The sequence below is a fragment of the Equus asinus genome, chromosome 1, assembly GCF_041296235.1.
Source record: "Equus asinus isolate D_3611 breed Donkey chromosome 1, EquAss-T2T_v2, whole genome shotgun sequence".
In the NCBI taxonomy this organism is placed as follows: Eukaryota; Metazoa; Chordata; class Mammalia; order Perissodactyla; family Equidae; genus Equus; species Equus asinus.
In genome coordinates, this window is record NC_091790.1 from 196,747,068 (window position 1) to 196,763,147 (window position 16,080).

The 16,080-nt window shown below is 39.0% G+C and overlaps 1 protein-coding gene across 5 annotated transcripts in view; it reads right to left on the reverse strand.

The window, feature by feature from the left end:
• The window catches only part of TCAF1 (TRPM8 channel associated factor 1), a 47,803-nt gene extending 33,879 nt beyond the window's left edge, over window positions 1–13,924 (reverse strand). Inside the window, exon 1 of one of the 5 annotated variants that reach the window (XM_014858352.3) lies at window positions 13,739–13,924. The gene's annotated coding sequence lies outside the window, so the exon portion shown is untranslated. Of the gene's footprint in view, window positions 1–666; window positions 854–13,672 lie in introns of those variants that run through there. The other 4 variants (XM_070515156.1, XM_070515148.1, XM_014858371.3 and 1 more) reach the window with 4 other exon arrangements.
• Window positions 13,925–16,080: the final 2,156 nt, after the last annotated feature.

Genomic DNA, 16,080 nt, shown 5'->3' on the forward strand with positions numbered 1-16,080 from the left:
AAAATACTGAGTTTCATGAAAAAATTTAAAATTCAAAACAAAAACGCATATACTGCTTACATAAATATAAATAATGAAAGGACAAGAATATACATACGTGAGAAAGATTACGATCTAATTTACGTCTGAGGATGGGGGCATGAGATTTGATGGGAAAAAAGGTTTTAACCATCAGGTTTTGTTTCTTAGAAAGGAAGAGAGAAACACACAGAAGGAGAGAGAGCGAGAGCTGAAGCGAAGGTGGTAAACTGTCAGCATCTGATAAATGTTATGTTATTTTCTGTACGTATCTGCAGCTTTGAAAGACTGCATTATGAAAAATATAATCAAAAAGGGCAGGAATGTATTTGACTCTTGATGGTTAGGTTAACGGAGGAGAAGAAACGAAGCACGAAATAAACAAGAGCCAGAGTGGTAGAAATAAGCAGAATCAGAAAGAGAGATGGAGAAACCGCAGGGAATCCTCTTTGAAAGACATCTGCCCCCTCAGGCCCCAGCGATCTAAGGCCCCAAACCCGACCATTGTCTCGTCCCCGCAGGGCCTCCTCCTAGGCGCTCCCCGGGGACCCCGGCCGCTTCCTCTCCCACGCACTGGGGCCGCAGCGGACTCGGTAGGCGCGCCAGGGCCTGCCCCGTTTCCAGAAACCATCTTTGGACAAGACTCACCCGTTGTCCAGAATTTTCCACACCGGGCTACTGCAGAGGGGGAATGGACTCCTCTGCAGAGATGTGACAAGAAGACGACGAGGCAGGCAGACTGGGGATTTGAAAACCAGTGGAGGCGTTAGTGGGAAGCTTGTTGGGGGAGATGGGCTGTGGTGCATGGCGAGGTGAGGATGGAGCCGTCCCGGGAGCTGATTGGCGGCCGCGGCAGAGGGGCGGAGCTTGGCTAGCCACCCCCGGACTGCTGAGGCCCGGCTTTGTGCCTATTTCTCCGCGAAGAGGTCGTCCCTCGTTAAGGATGGAGACCCGGGCGTCCGCCCCGGGAGAGAGGCAGGGCAATTTGTTAAAAAATAAATCCGTGAGGCTATTTACCAACATGGGAGTGATTGATAAGTAATGATAGATCTTTATATAAAATAATACACCGTTATTTCCAAGGATGAGTTAAAGCTGTATATTTTTGCCAGGAGTTAGGCTATATATTTATATTTTTAATAAACATTTAATGTGGTAGTAAAATGGAAAGTCTGCATTTTTGTACGAAAAATTAAAAAAATATTTTTATATACTTATATAAACACAGAAATTATATGGAAGACATACATCAAACCATTAGAATCAGTTACTTCAAACAAGAAAGAGTGGATTACTTGTATTTTTCTTCATATACCTCATTAACATGTCAATAGTAATATGTATTATTTTGTGATAAAAATAGATTAATCAACTAAAAAATAGATAAAATATCCTTGCTCAATCAGCTAGTAGTGAGCCCTGTATGAATATGATTTCATATATGAAGATGATTTCAAGAAACTCTATGGGGGTTTCTTGAACTTTGTTCCTAGTCTTGATTCATTTTAATCACGTAAGAGAGGGATCCAACATTTGACTTTTGACCCAGGATTTGGCTTCATGCCTGACCAGGTCTTGCCTTTAATTGGTGTCTGCTCATCTGGCTTGGTGAGCTCAACTTTGAACCTAGAGGAAAAGCCACTTGCCCCTTTTTATGTCTGGCCCCAAAAGCCTGAAAGATTTGCATGGCCTTTGTACATTCTCCTGTTTCCTCAGCCCTCACCACTCTGGCCCCTATTGGCCGGCTACCCGAGGTGAAGGTGTCCCCAGACGAAACTCTCCTCAAGAAGAAGTTATTATAAAGCTTTCTCCCTTGCCAAAAAACAGTGTCCAGGCTGGTCCTTCCACGGGAATGCGGATTCAGTGGTGAAGGGGATGGAATACCACATCTGCTATTACTTCAGGGCTTCATCACAACTCCCCAAACTCGAGTAAGCATAAGTCAAGAACCACGTTTTATTCTTCTTTAGATTCTCCACTTCACGTGGCCATAAAAAGGTGCCCCTGTAATGTCCACTTGATGCGTGGATGGACACGAAAGATGAATGTGGGGTATGGAAGGTAATCCTAGGATCACCCTCAACAAAACAAACAGATTGACGGAGAAAACTGATCAAATTACCAATTTCCTTCACTGTAAGTGTTCTCCTTGTCTTCATGCTCCTTTCTTTTAACTTTCTCCCTTAAGCCTTTTGTTTTCTTCCTTTATCTCCTCAAATTTCAGTTGGTTCTATCTTCTCTCTCTCTGTTTCAGACTCTACATTACTAGTTCAGCTTTAAATCCTCTATCCTTTCTCATTTCTACTTCCCCTAGAGTTTCTCTTTTTCTTTCCAGTTGCTGCCCCAAGTAATGGAGACTGCCATGAAATCCCGAAAGCACTGAAACAATTTTTGAGATATTAAGTTCTGTAAACACTCAGAACATAGGAATGAATGAACAATTTATTAAAAATCTATACTGCAAAATACTATGCAATTCTTAAAAAGCATGAGCTCAAGTCATATGTGGAGGAATGCTCTCAATGTATATTTTCAGTGAAAAACTGATGATCCTACTTTTGTATGTTTATGTTTATCTAAGGATAGGAAAAATAAGGACATATTTGGCTACCTCAGGAAGTGGGGAGGGTTGACCAGTGAGTTTTTTCTTTAGACATTTTCTATTCTAAAAATGTTACAAAAATCATTTTGACATAAAAAACCAGGACTGTACAGTAATACCACTCTTAGGTATATACCCAATAGAAATGCATATACATATCACCAAAAGACATGTACTAGAACATTCAAAACAGCACCACCCATCATAGTCTAAAACTGGAAGCCACTCAAATGCTATCCTCTCCACTTTGTCATCCCTAGTGCCACCCCGGCACTACCTTTTACTATAGGAGTGTTAGAGAGGTTACTTTCAGATCAACAAATAACTAAGAATTTATTATTGAAAGATCTGCTTTAAAGGAAATTCTATAGGATGTATCTCAAGAAGAAATAAAATAATCTTAGATAAATAATCTGAGATGTAAGACAAAATGGCAAGAGACTTCCAACTCCAGCATTAAGAGAATACCTTGTTTGAAACAACCCTTCCACTGAGAACAGCAACAAAAGTTTGACAAAATACAGAAAACAATGGAAGACTTAGAAGAGCAAACAACACAAGCTGGATTGAGAAGCTACAATCCCAAGGGAAGGAAAACACAGGACATGGGCTCCACATTCACTATGACTTCTTCCTTTGGGGCATTTTCCAGTTCACAATCCAGGGTAACTTAGCCAAGAAGAAAGTGTCAGTCTTACTGGTTCCAGATTACCAAATCAACTGGAATTCAAAGGGCAAAATTTCAGACAGGAAGAAATCTCAGACAAGTGAATCTAAAATCTATGTAAAAATTCCCCTTAAGTCACTGGGTGACTTCTGTGCTACCCATGCACAGGGACAGACCCCCAAAAGACTTGCAGAAAAATAGTGGGTAACATGGTAAACCAACTGAACAACCATTTCAGTAGCTGTATTGTTCTGGGAATAAAGCAGTGGAGGTCAAGCCCCACCAAAGTAGATGATTCTTATCAACACACTCTGCTTTCAGTTGAGACATGAGAAAATTCATGGCATATAAATAAGAGTGACATTTTAGGAATAGGGACTATGCTCCTGGAGACAGAAAAAACCTGAAATGGACCACTTCTAAGAAACCTTAAATCTAACTTTTGATAATATGAAAGTAATCTGCCGATAATTTATCTGTACCCCACTCCCAGAAAATCCTCTTTAAAAAACAATAACAACAACCAGAACTTTTATAATTTTTCATTCACGATGTCTTGCATCCAATCAAACATTTAGAAGGAGGCAAAAAATCAGGATAAACTGCCAAGAACTCAAGAGAAACAATGAATAATAGACACAGACTCACAGGTGATTCAGACATTTGAGTTCTTAGACAAGGATTGACTTTAAACAACTGTAATTAATATGTTCAAAAGTAACAGAAACAAGGCTAGAGAATTTCAGTATAGGACTAAAACTCATAAAAGAGTGAAACATAAATTTTAGAAATAAAAATATAATCACTAAAATCAGGAATTCAACACTTGGCTTTAAAAACATATTAGACTCAAATGCCCAGAAAATTTGTGAAATGTAACAAAGGTCAGTAGAAAGTTTCCAAAAATAACACAGAGGGAAAAGAAGATGACACACGAAGAGATGAAAAGATATAGAAAGAGTATAATAAAATTATGAGACATGGTAAAAAGTTATGATATGTGTAATCAGAGTCCCAGAAGAAAAGAAAGAATGAAATAGAAGCGATATGTTAATAATTACTGACTGAAAGTTCCCAGAAAGAGATGAAAAACACCAAAACTCAGGTTGGAAAAACCCTACATTCCCCAAGCAGAATAAATACAAAGAAAACTATAATCAGGTACATCGTAGTCAAACTGCTAAAAACCAAATTCAGAGAGAAAATCTGCAAATCAGCCAGAGATAAAGGATACTTTCCTTTCAGAGGAGCAATAATACAGCTGGCTTTTCAAAAGAGATGATGGAAACCAGAACACAATGGAATGGCTGAAAAAAAAAAAGAAGAAGATAAAATCTGCCAACTAAAAGTCTATGCACAGCAAAAAATATCCTTCAAAAATGAAGGCAAAATAAAGACCATTTTAGATAAACAAAACCTGAGAGAATCTGTTGCCAATACACTATAGGAACTATGAAAAGGCATTCTTCAGGATTAAGGAAAATTATCCAGAAAAAAAGCACAGAACTGTAGAAGGAATAGAGAATACTGAAACGAATAAATACATGGGCAAATATAACTTAATATTGACTGCTTAAATTTTTTAAAAAATGTCTTGTGGGACATAAAAGCATAACAAATAAAATATACAATAACAATAGCATAGCTACAACTCAAGGATTAATGAAGATAAACTATTTTAAAGTTATTGCACTGTTTGAGCCTTACTCTTACTCTGATACCAAAGTCAGACAAAGACACTACAAGAAAAGAAAATTATAGGCCAATACCCTAGATGAACATAAATGCAAAAATCCTCAATAAAATATTACCAAACTGAATTCAACTATGCATTAAAAGGATCATATACCATGATCAAGTGGAATTTATTCCAGGGATGCAAGTATGGCTCAGTATCTCCAAATCAATAATTGTGCTACACCATACTTACAAAATGAAGGATAAAAATCATATGATCATCTCAATAGATGCAAGAAAAACATTTGACAAAATACAAAGTCCTTTCATGACAAAAACTCTCAACAAATTGGATATATGATGAAAATAGCTCAACATGATAAAGGCCATATATAGGAAGCCCATAGTTAACATCATAATGAAAGGTGAAAAGCTGAAAACTTTTCTTCTAAGATCAGGGACAAGACAAGGGGTCCCACTCTCACCACTTTTTTTCAACATGGTACTAGAAATTCTAGCCAGAGCAATTAGGCAAGAAAAAGAAATAAAAAGCAACCAAAATAGTAAGAAAGAAGCTAAATTGTTTCTGTTTGCAGATGACAGGATCTTATATATAAAAAGCCCTAAAGATTCTACCAAAAAATGGTTAGAACTAATAAACAAATTCAGCATGGCTGCAGGATACAAAATCAACATACAAAAATCAGTTGTGCTTCTATATACTAATAACAAAGTCTCTGAAAAGAAATTAAGAAAACAAACCCATTTACAATAGCATCAAAAACAATAAAATACTTAAGAACCAATTTAATCGAGGAAATGAAAGATCTGTACACTGAAAACTGTAAAACGCTGATGAAAGAAATTGAAGCAGTGCAGTGGTTAAGCTCACACATTCGGTATCAGTGGCCTGGGGTTCACTGGTTCAGATCCCAGGTGCAGACCTATGCACTGCTTGTCAAACCACACTGTGGCAGGCGTCCCACATATAGAAGTTAAGGAAGATGGGCACAGATGTTAGCTCAAAGCCAGTCTTCCTCAGCAAAGAGGAGGACTGGTGGCAGATGTTAGCTCAGGGCTAATCTTCCTCAAAAAAAAAAAAAAAAAGAAAGAAAGAAATTGAAGACACAAATAAATGGAAAGACATCCTGTATTCATGGACTGGAAGAATTAATAATGTTAAAATGCCCACATTACCCAAAGCTATCTACAAGAGTCAATGCAATCCTTATTAAAATTCCAATGGCATTTTCCACAGAAATAGAAAAAAATCCTAAATCCATATAACCCAGAAAAGACCTTGAATAGCCAAAGCAATCTTCAGCAAGAAGAATAAAATTTAGGCATCACAGTGCTTGATTTCAAACTATACTACAAAGTTATAGTAATCAATCAAAATAGTATGGTACTTGCCTAAAAACAGACACATACACCAATGGAACAAAATACGGAGCCCAGAAATGAACCCACACATTTATGTTCAACTCATCTTTGACAAAGGTGTAAAGAGCATACAATGGTGAAAGGATAGTCTCTTCAATAAATAGTGCTGGGAATAGCTAGATATCCATAGGCAGAAAAATGAAATTGGACCCTTATCTCACACCATATACAAAAATCAACTAAAAATGCATTACACACTTCAAGACCTGAAACTGATAAGCTACTAGAAAAAAAACATAGGAAAAAAGCTTTTCTTCTTTTTTTTTTTTGAGGAAGATTAGCCCTGAGCTAACATCTGCTGCCAATCCTCCTCTTTTTGTTGAGGAAGACTGGCCCTGAGCTAACATCCATGCCCATCTTCCTCTACTTTATATGTGGGATGCCTGCCACAACATGGCCTGCCAAGCGGTGCCACATCTGCACCCGGGATCTGAACTGGCAAACCCCAGCCACCGAAGTGGGATGTGCAAACTTAACCGCTGTGCCACCGGGCCAGCCTGGAAAAAAGCTTCTTGATATTGGTCTGGGCAATAATTTTTTGGATATGACCCCAAAAGCATGGGCAACAAAAGCAAAAATAAACAAGTGGGGCTATATCAAACTAAAAAGCATCTGCACAGAAAAAGGAAACAGTCAACAGAGTTAAGGGACAGCCTATGGAATGGGAGAACCTATCTGCAAACTATATATCCAATAAGGGGTTAATATCCAAAATATATAAGGAACGCAAACTCAATAGCAAGAAAACAAACAATCCAATTAAAAGGTGAGCAAAGGACCGGAATAGACATTTCTCAAAAGAAGACATATAAAGGGCCAATAGGTATATGAAAAGATAATAAAATTCACTAATCATCAGGGAAATGAAGATCAAAACCACAGTGAGCTATCACCTCACACCTGTTAGAAGGCCTAGTATCAAAAAGACAAAAGATAACAAGTGTTAGTGAGGCTATGGAGAAATGGGAACCCCTGTACTGTTGGCGTGAATGTAAATTGGTACAGTCATTACAGAAAACACTATAGAGGTTCCTCAAAAAATTAAAAATAGAACTACCATATGATCAAGCAATCCTACTTCTAGGTACACACTGAGTGGAAATGAAATCAGTTTCTGGATAGGATATCTGTACTCCCATTTTCATTGTAGCATTATTCACAGTAGCCAAGATAGGGAAATAACCTAAATGTCTATCAAATGAATGCATAAAGAAACTGTGGTGTGTATATATATATATACAATAGAATTTATTCAGCCATAAAAAAAGAAGGAAATCCTGCCATTTATGACAACATGGATGAACCCTGAGGGCATTATGCTAAATTTCAAAATAATTCAGACAGACAAAGACAAATACTGTATGATCTAACTTATACATAGAATCTAGAGAAGTCAAACTCATAGAAGCAGAGAGTAGCATGGTGGTTACTAGAGGCTGCCGGGTGGGGGAAATGAGCAAATATTGGTCAAAGGTTGCAAAGTTTCAGATAATGTAGGATGGGTAAGTTCTGGATCTCATGTATAGCATAGGGATTAAAGTTAACAATATGTATTATATACTTGAAGTTTGCTAAGAGAGTAGATCCCAATTGTTCAGTGGGAGGGGGAGAGGAGGTAAACTATGTGAGGATATGTTAATTAGCTTGATTATGGTAAGCATTTCACAATGCATATATATATATCTAAACACATCATACACCTTATATATTCAAGTTTTATTTGTCAATTATACCTCAATAAATGTTATGTTAAGTGTTATACAACTAGAGTATTCTTAAAAATAGTCAACCTAAAACATTAGAACATGTAACAACCAAATAAGAAGAGGAATACAATGGGGAAACAAAGAAAGAAGGAAAAAGAAAGAGGGCAGAAGAATGAAAGAAACAGATAAAACAGAAGAAATACAAAGCAAATAAGACAGAAATAAATCTAACTGTACTACTAATCACAATAAATATAATTGGACTAAATTATTAAATGAAAAGTTATAAATTATCAGACAATAATTTTAAAAATCAAAGATTCTTAACAATACAGATAAGTTTACAACATAGATACTTAAAACATAGATTCAGAAAGATTTAAAGTCAAAGGATGAAAGACAGATAAAAGAGGTAAACATTAATCAAGGAAACTTTGATATGATATTTGAACAAATTAGGAATTTGAAAAAGTGTGGATAGGTAGTCATAATATTGTATCCCTACATTATGATAAAATTTTCAATTTGCTCCAATTCACTAATAACATAGCATCAAAATATATAAAGTTAAAAAAAGCAGATCTACAATGAGAAATTTCAAAGTCCACCATCATAATGAGAGACTTTAACATACGTATTTTTGTTATTGATAATTCAAGCAGATAAAAAATGGATGAAGATATGGCAGATTTGGATTGCATAATTAACATACTTGTTTTAAAGGTATATACATAGGACATTAAATAATTAGAGGACCACATTAATTTCAACCTCACAAATAAAAATGATCATGTGCTAGGTTACCAAGTTAACTTCAATAAATCCAAAGGAATTGGTATCATACTTTCTTTGACAACATTACAAATTAGTTAGGCAACATTTACCACAAGATAATAAAACAATCTTCATGTGAGTGACTAGAAATTAAAATACACACTTCTAAAAAATTCATGACTCAAACAAGAAACCACAATGGAAATTATACATACTTAAAGCTATATGATACAAAATATTCATATCAAAACTTGGGAGATACTGCTAAAAAGCAGTGACACAAATTTATAACCTTAAGAGCTTACATAAGAAGAAAAGCTGAAAATTAATGAGCTGAGTATGTAACTCAAGAGTTTAGAAAATAGGGGCCAGCCCAGTGGCACAGCAGTTAAGTTCGCATGTTCTGCCCCAAGGGCCCCAGGGTTCACCAGTTCCGCTCCTGGGTGCGGACCTGCACACCGCTTGGCAAGCCATGCTGTGGTAGGCATCCCATATATAAAGTAGAGGAAGATGGGCATGTATATTAGCTCAGGGCCAGTCTTCCTTGGCAAAAAGAGGAGGATTGGCAGTAGATGTCACCTCAGGGTTAATTTTCCTCAAAAAAAAAAAAGAGTTTAGAAAATAAATAGCAGAAAAATTCAAAGAAGGCAGGAAGAAGTAATAAAATAAATAACAAGTAATGAAAAGAAGAGACAGTTTTTGTGTGTATATGTGAAAGAGCTAACAAAGTAGTCCAAGTTCTGGCAAACTTAATCAAAGCAAAAAAAGATAGATACATATATTAGTAAAGAAAAGGGAGTCATAATAATAGATGATTAAATATTTAAACAGATAAAGAGAGGATATTACGAACAATTTTATTCTACAATGTTTGAATATATATATACGAAAATATATATATATGAAATGGTTAAATATCTTGGAAAATACAACTAATGAAACCTGATTCCATAAGAAAACCTAAATAGTCCTATAATCCTTAAAGTAAGTGGACCAACAAGTTTAATATCTTCTGACAAAGTAAACTCCAAACCCTGAGGGTTTTGCTGTGATTTGAGGAAATATTCAAGGACCAGATAATTCCAATCTTGCACACATTCTTCCAGAGAATAGCAATAGTGAGAATACTACTCATGTTACCTTATGAGATTTTATCAACAACAGATAATGTTAGTACCAAAAAGGATAATTACAGGCCAATCTCAACATATATAGATGCAAATATGTAGTGCTTATCTTCATGTCTATATCTATACATAGAGGTTATTGCATATTTACCAAAGAGGGTTTATTCCAGGAATGTAAAGTTGATTTAATATTAAAAATTGAATACTATACTACACCATTTTAACATATTTACAGGAAAAAATTATATGAGAAAGTCAATAACTACAGAAGCAGCATTCAATAAGACATCTACTCATAATAAAAGTGTTTACCAAAAGAAGAATCAAACTTTCTTCATGGGACAAGACATTTATAAAATAACCACTGTGAATGCAATATTTAAAGTTAATATAGTGAAACCTTTCTCTTTATTATATTAAGGATAAAACAAGATCCCCCTCCCTATTTTTATTCAATATTATACCGGAGGTCCTGGCCAATGCAGTATGACAGGAAAAAGAAATTAAAAGTCTAAGGACTGGAAAGTTACGACTGCCTGTGTAGCAAATCTGAAACACCCCATAAAGTAAATTTAGAATTATTAATGGAGTTTATCAAGTTTGATGCACTGGATTTCTATACACCAGCAACAATAAGCTACAAAATATAATTTTTATAAAAGAAAAACATTTACAATAGTAGTAAAAATACAATGTACTTAGAAATAAATTTAACAAAAATGAGCAAAAGGAAAACAATGAAAAGTATTACAAAACATTTAAAACATTAAAGGTTAGCTAAATAAACAGCATTATATACCAAGTTCCTAGGTAGAAATATTCAACATCTTAAAGAAGACATTTCACCCCAAATTGATATATAGAATTAATGCAATATCCATCACATTTCTAGCAAGTTTGTTTGTTTGTTTCTTGTTTTGGAGAACTTGAAAAGTTTATTCAAATATTTATATGGGAAGTCAAAGGAGGAAAAACTGCTAAAATACTCTTGAGGAAGAAGAATAAAGAGGTGGGGGGATCTTTTTTGACGGATTTCAAGAGTTACTATAAAACTAGAGTAGTTAAAAACAATTTAGTATTGGTGCAGAGTTAGACAAATGGATAATGAAAGAGAGGAGGGAGCTTAAAACAAATTCATGCAAATATGGAAAACTTGATTCATGCAGATGACTGGCGCTGGGACAATAGATTATTCATATGGAACAAACAACATAAAAATCAATTTCCAGGTGGATTAAGATGAATCGCCAAATGCAAAACTATAAAAGCTTTCAGAGGAAAACTCAGTATAATTATTATCTTGAGGAAACAATTTTTCAAGGCAAGAAACATTATAAAAGAAAATATTGATTAATTTGAAATTAAAATCCAAAAGTTAATTCACTGAGAGAGACAGACAGATATACAGAGAAAGAAAAGCTAAGCGCCAAACTTAAAACTGATATTTGTGGCATATGCAGCTAACAAAGGATTGATTAGCATCCAGATTATATAAAGAAAGCATTCCCATGAGTCAATAAGAAAAAGAGAACCCAATATGAAAATAAGTAAAAGATAGGAACCAGAATTTCACAGAGAGAAAGCACAATAGCTCATCAGTATATGAAAAGATGGTCAACTTCATTAGTTACCAGAGAAATGCTAATGAAAATCACAATGGAACGTCATTTCATGCCGCCAGACTGGCTAAAAATAAAATTTGATAATACTAAGTTATGACAAGTCTGTGAAGCAACAGGAATTCTCATCTGTTGATGGAAGGAGTGCAAACTGGCTCAACACTTTGGGAGCAGCTGGGAAATAACCTAATAAAGTTGAACATACACAGATCTTACAACCCAGTAATTCTACACCTGGGTGTATACTCCAGGGAACCAGAGTGAACCTGTGCAAGTGAACCAGAAGGCATGTACAGGAATGTCAGAGGACATCACTTGTTAACATCCCCTGGAGTAGGCAACCTTTAAAATGGCCCCTAATTATCCCTAACTCCAGATATTCAAGATCTTGTGTAATCCGCTCCCTTGAGTGTGGGCTGGAACTCACTTCTAATGAATAAAAGATGGCAAAAATAATGGGATTAGGTTACAAAAAGAATCTGGCTTTCATCTTTCTCTCTGGGAGCCTTAACTCTGGGAGAAGCAAGCTGCCATGCTGTGGCTAGCTCCTGTACAGAGGCCCATGTGATAAAGAACTGATGTATCCAACCAAAGCCAGTGAGGCCAAGAGGCCTGCCAACTGTCATGTGAGTAAGCTTGGAAGGGGTTCCCTCCACCCCCAGCCTTGAAATGACAATAGCCCCTGCCAGCACCTTGCTTACAGCCTGTGAGAGATACCAAGTCAGAGACTCTCAGCTAAGCTCTTTCTGGATTAAGGTTTCCTTTTGTTTTGTTTTCAGCTGCTAAATATTGGAGTAATTTGTTACACCTCCACAGATAACTCATACATCTCCCAAACCAACAACAACTAAAATGTCCATCATCAGAATGGATAAATGATAGTATATTCAACCATAAACAATGAAAATGAAGGAAGCATCAACAAGGGTGAATCTCAAAAACTTAAGAATATGTGCAACAGAACGCCATTAATAGGAAAGCAAAACAATAGTGGAAGCCAAGACACATATATATGTGTTTGGAACACACACACAAATGATAAAACTATAAAGAAACCAAGGAAACGATTAACAGAAAAATTAGGAGAACTGTCACCTCTCCGGGAAGGATGGGCCTGAGCTGGGACACACAGGCACCTTCTAAGGTACTGCCACGTCCTATTTGTTGACGTAAGAGATGGTCAGGCATTCAATTCATTATTCTTTAGACCGTTCTCAGATGTTTTACATACCTTTTATTAATAATTTTTTAAAAATCAAAGCCAAAAAAAAGAAAGTATTGAAGTCAATTGACAGTTTGGACTATGACAGGATGGATGGATGAATGGATGGTCAGCTAGACAGATACATTTTGTCTTTTATGTCTACGTAGCCCTGCACTTCTTCCAAGAAGTTTCCATTATTATCCTATTCCTAAATCTTTTTCTGCTATACTTAAGGCCTTTTCCCTCCATTTGCAGGTTGAGCCCGCTCAGTGGCCAGCTCGGGGCTGTTTACCTGGGAACTGTATCATCCAGCACTTACTGCTTCAGACCAAATGCGTCCCAAACTACACGTTCCGCCCGATCCAGGCACCCCCTCTCATCACCACCCCACCCGCACCCCGCACCTCGCACCTCCCTCCCCCACCGCCCTCTGAACCCGTGGACGCGGAGGGCACTGGGTGAGGTGAGGCCTTTCAGCTAGCGGGCTCTGCAGAGGCAAGCTACCCCCAAAGAATAAAAGAGCAAGCCCCCAGGAGGTGAGACGTCGTCGCCTCCGCGGTTCCCTTTAGCTCAAATCTCAATGGCTCCCTGCAGAGCACAAGAAAATGGGGGTCATCGCCTCCTGACGAGCAAGGGTGAAAGACAATGCGGCAAATAGGAAAAAGAGACCGAGCTGCAGGGAGACACCAGAGAAGGATGCGGGAAATAAACAGCAAGCAATCCTCCGCGCAGCACGTCTGCCACCCTCCCCTCAGGCACACGCAGAGGACCGACACCCGTCCCCACCCCTCTCCACCCTATCCAAATGCACCGACAGCGCGGACCCATCGCGCACCGGTCTGTGGCCTGTGTCACCGCCAGGCCTCTCCTGGTGCAGAATCCATCGCTGACCGCCACTCACCGTTTGCCCGCTGTTTCCTGCAGCGCGGGTTCGGGGCAGAGAGGACTGGCTAGGAGCGGGCGGCGGCAGTTTCCAAGGGGAAAGAGCTGCCCAGGCGAGAAGGGACTGGGCTGCGGATGAGGCGGGGGACGTGGAAAGTTGCAGGCTGACAAGGGGCCAGAAGGGAGCTGAGGGGAGGGCCGTCCCGGGAGCTGATTGGTGGTCGCGGCGGTGGGGGCGGAGCTTGGCCAGCCACCCCCGGCCCTCAGAGGCCCAGCTTTGCGTCGGTTTCTGCGCGATGATGCCGCCCCTCATCCGGGATGGAGACCCTGGCGCCTGCTTAGGGAGGGCAGCAGGGCAATTTATTGAAAAATAAATTTCTGAGACTATTTATGAAATGAGAGGTTGACAAATAATTATATATTTTTATGTAAGATAATGCGCAATTATTTCCAAGGACGAGTAAATCTAGGGGTCTTAGATTTGTTTTTAATTAAAAGAATAAAGTTGCATTAAAACGGAGCATGTGATGACACTCTTTGAAGAAGAAAACAATCTTGCATTGCTCATGTAAGGTGCAGGGCTAAGAGTGAAGAAGTTGGCTATTGATACTTATCTTCATAACCACTGAATTGTTTTAAAATATCACCTGTATAGTTTTAGAAATTAAATAAAACAAGAAGGTGTTAAAAAGTTTACTAACCAATAAATAGGTGACAGATATTGGGCATGAGGGAGCGACAGAAAGTTGCGGCTCTTAAATGCCAGGACCCTGAAACCACTGCCACACCCTCTATTTACCAGCTATGGCTGTGGTAAGAAATTACTACAGACTTAGCGGCTTGAAACAACACTCTTATTATCTAAACAGTTCTGTAAGTCAGAAGTCCAATGTGTGCCTCACTGGATAACATCAAAGTGTAGGCAGGGCTGGGTTCCTTCTGCAGGCTGGAGGGAAGAATGCATTTCTTTGCCGTTCCCAGCTTGTAAAGACTGCCCAAATTCTTTGGCCTGGGGCCTCTTGCTCCATCTTCAAAGCCAGCCATCTCATCACTTGGACCTCTACTTTTGTCGTCACACCTCCTTCTCTGCTTCTCCTCTTTCACTTATTTCTGGACGAGTTTGACCTGTTCATTACCTTTCTGCCCTGGATCCAACAGGCCTCCCTCCATTCTAAATCCTACTCCTCTTTCTATGCTCATTTCCCTTAGGTCTTTCTGTTCATCTTTTCTCTCCTGCACTATCTTCCTCTCCTGATAATTTAGTTCTTTACAGGTACAAATGTAATGGGTAAAACACCTTATACACAGAATACTTGCGTTATCCTCTGACTACCACTTAAAAGTCTGCTGTTTTTCAGACTCGTTGAGACACATGTGACAATGTGTGGGAAAGGACAGTCTAAACTCCAAGCAGCTGTCAGTACTGGGTTCCCAACCTGCTGGGCTCCCCTCTCCTTTCCTCTCCAGGCCCTCACCCAGGCCCAGAGCCAGTCTGCAAAGAGCATGTCGGTGACGTCAGAGGAGGAGGAGGAGGGGGTTGAGGTGAGGGGAGGCAGCAGGGGGAGGAGAGAAGCAGAGCAGAACAGCCTGGCCCCCGCTGGCAAGGAATTTGCTGGCAGAGGTCTGTGTAGTCTTCGTGTGCTTGCAGGGGGGAGGAGGGTCACAGGCTGTACTGGCCCTGTTTTCTCCCAGCCCCCTAAACACACACACACACACACACACACACCCCACACACACCCCCGCAAATCCGAATGTCAAGGTCATGCTCCATCTCTGCCGCACTAACCCTTTCTGCTGCCTGCATGTCAGCATTTCTTTTTTGATAAAGGAGGCGATTGGATGAGATGTTTCACCTCTGAAACTCTGACCAATTGCACAGCAAAAACAACACCGACTAAAAATGGTGGGCTCTGTGGGTGTGTCTGGGGAGAGCGGGGGCGGCAGGCCTGTGTCCTGTTGACTGTCAGTTTCTGAGAGGAGGAGGGATATGGCAAGAGAGAAATGCAGCTGTCTTGGCAGAGAGAATGAGAAAGAGAGAAAACTCAAGGCCAAAGAAGCTGGGTCTTTTAGAAACACTGTCTACAATCCCTAAACACCCATTGACGCCCCAAGTCCGGCAGAGGCCCCACTCAGCTGCACAGACATGCCTAAATACTGGCTTTGCTTCTCAGCCTCAGAGGACCTTGTAGTCAGAAATCTGTGCCTGGGTAGCTGGGCTTGCTCATGTCTAGAGACCATTGGGAAGTGACCCCGCTGTCTGCCCTCCAATCTCAGGCCGGGCCTGGCAGGCTGGTTCTGAGGGAGCTTAGACTTGGGCAGGGAAGCGAGGAGAGGACGCGCAGCTTGCAGATTTAGAGTAAA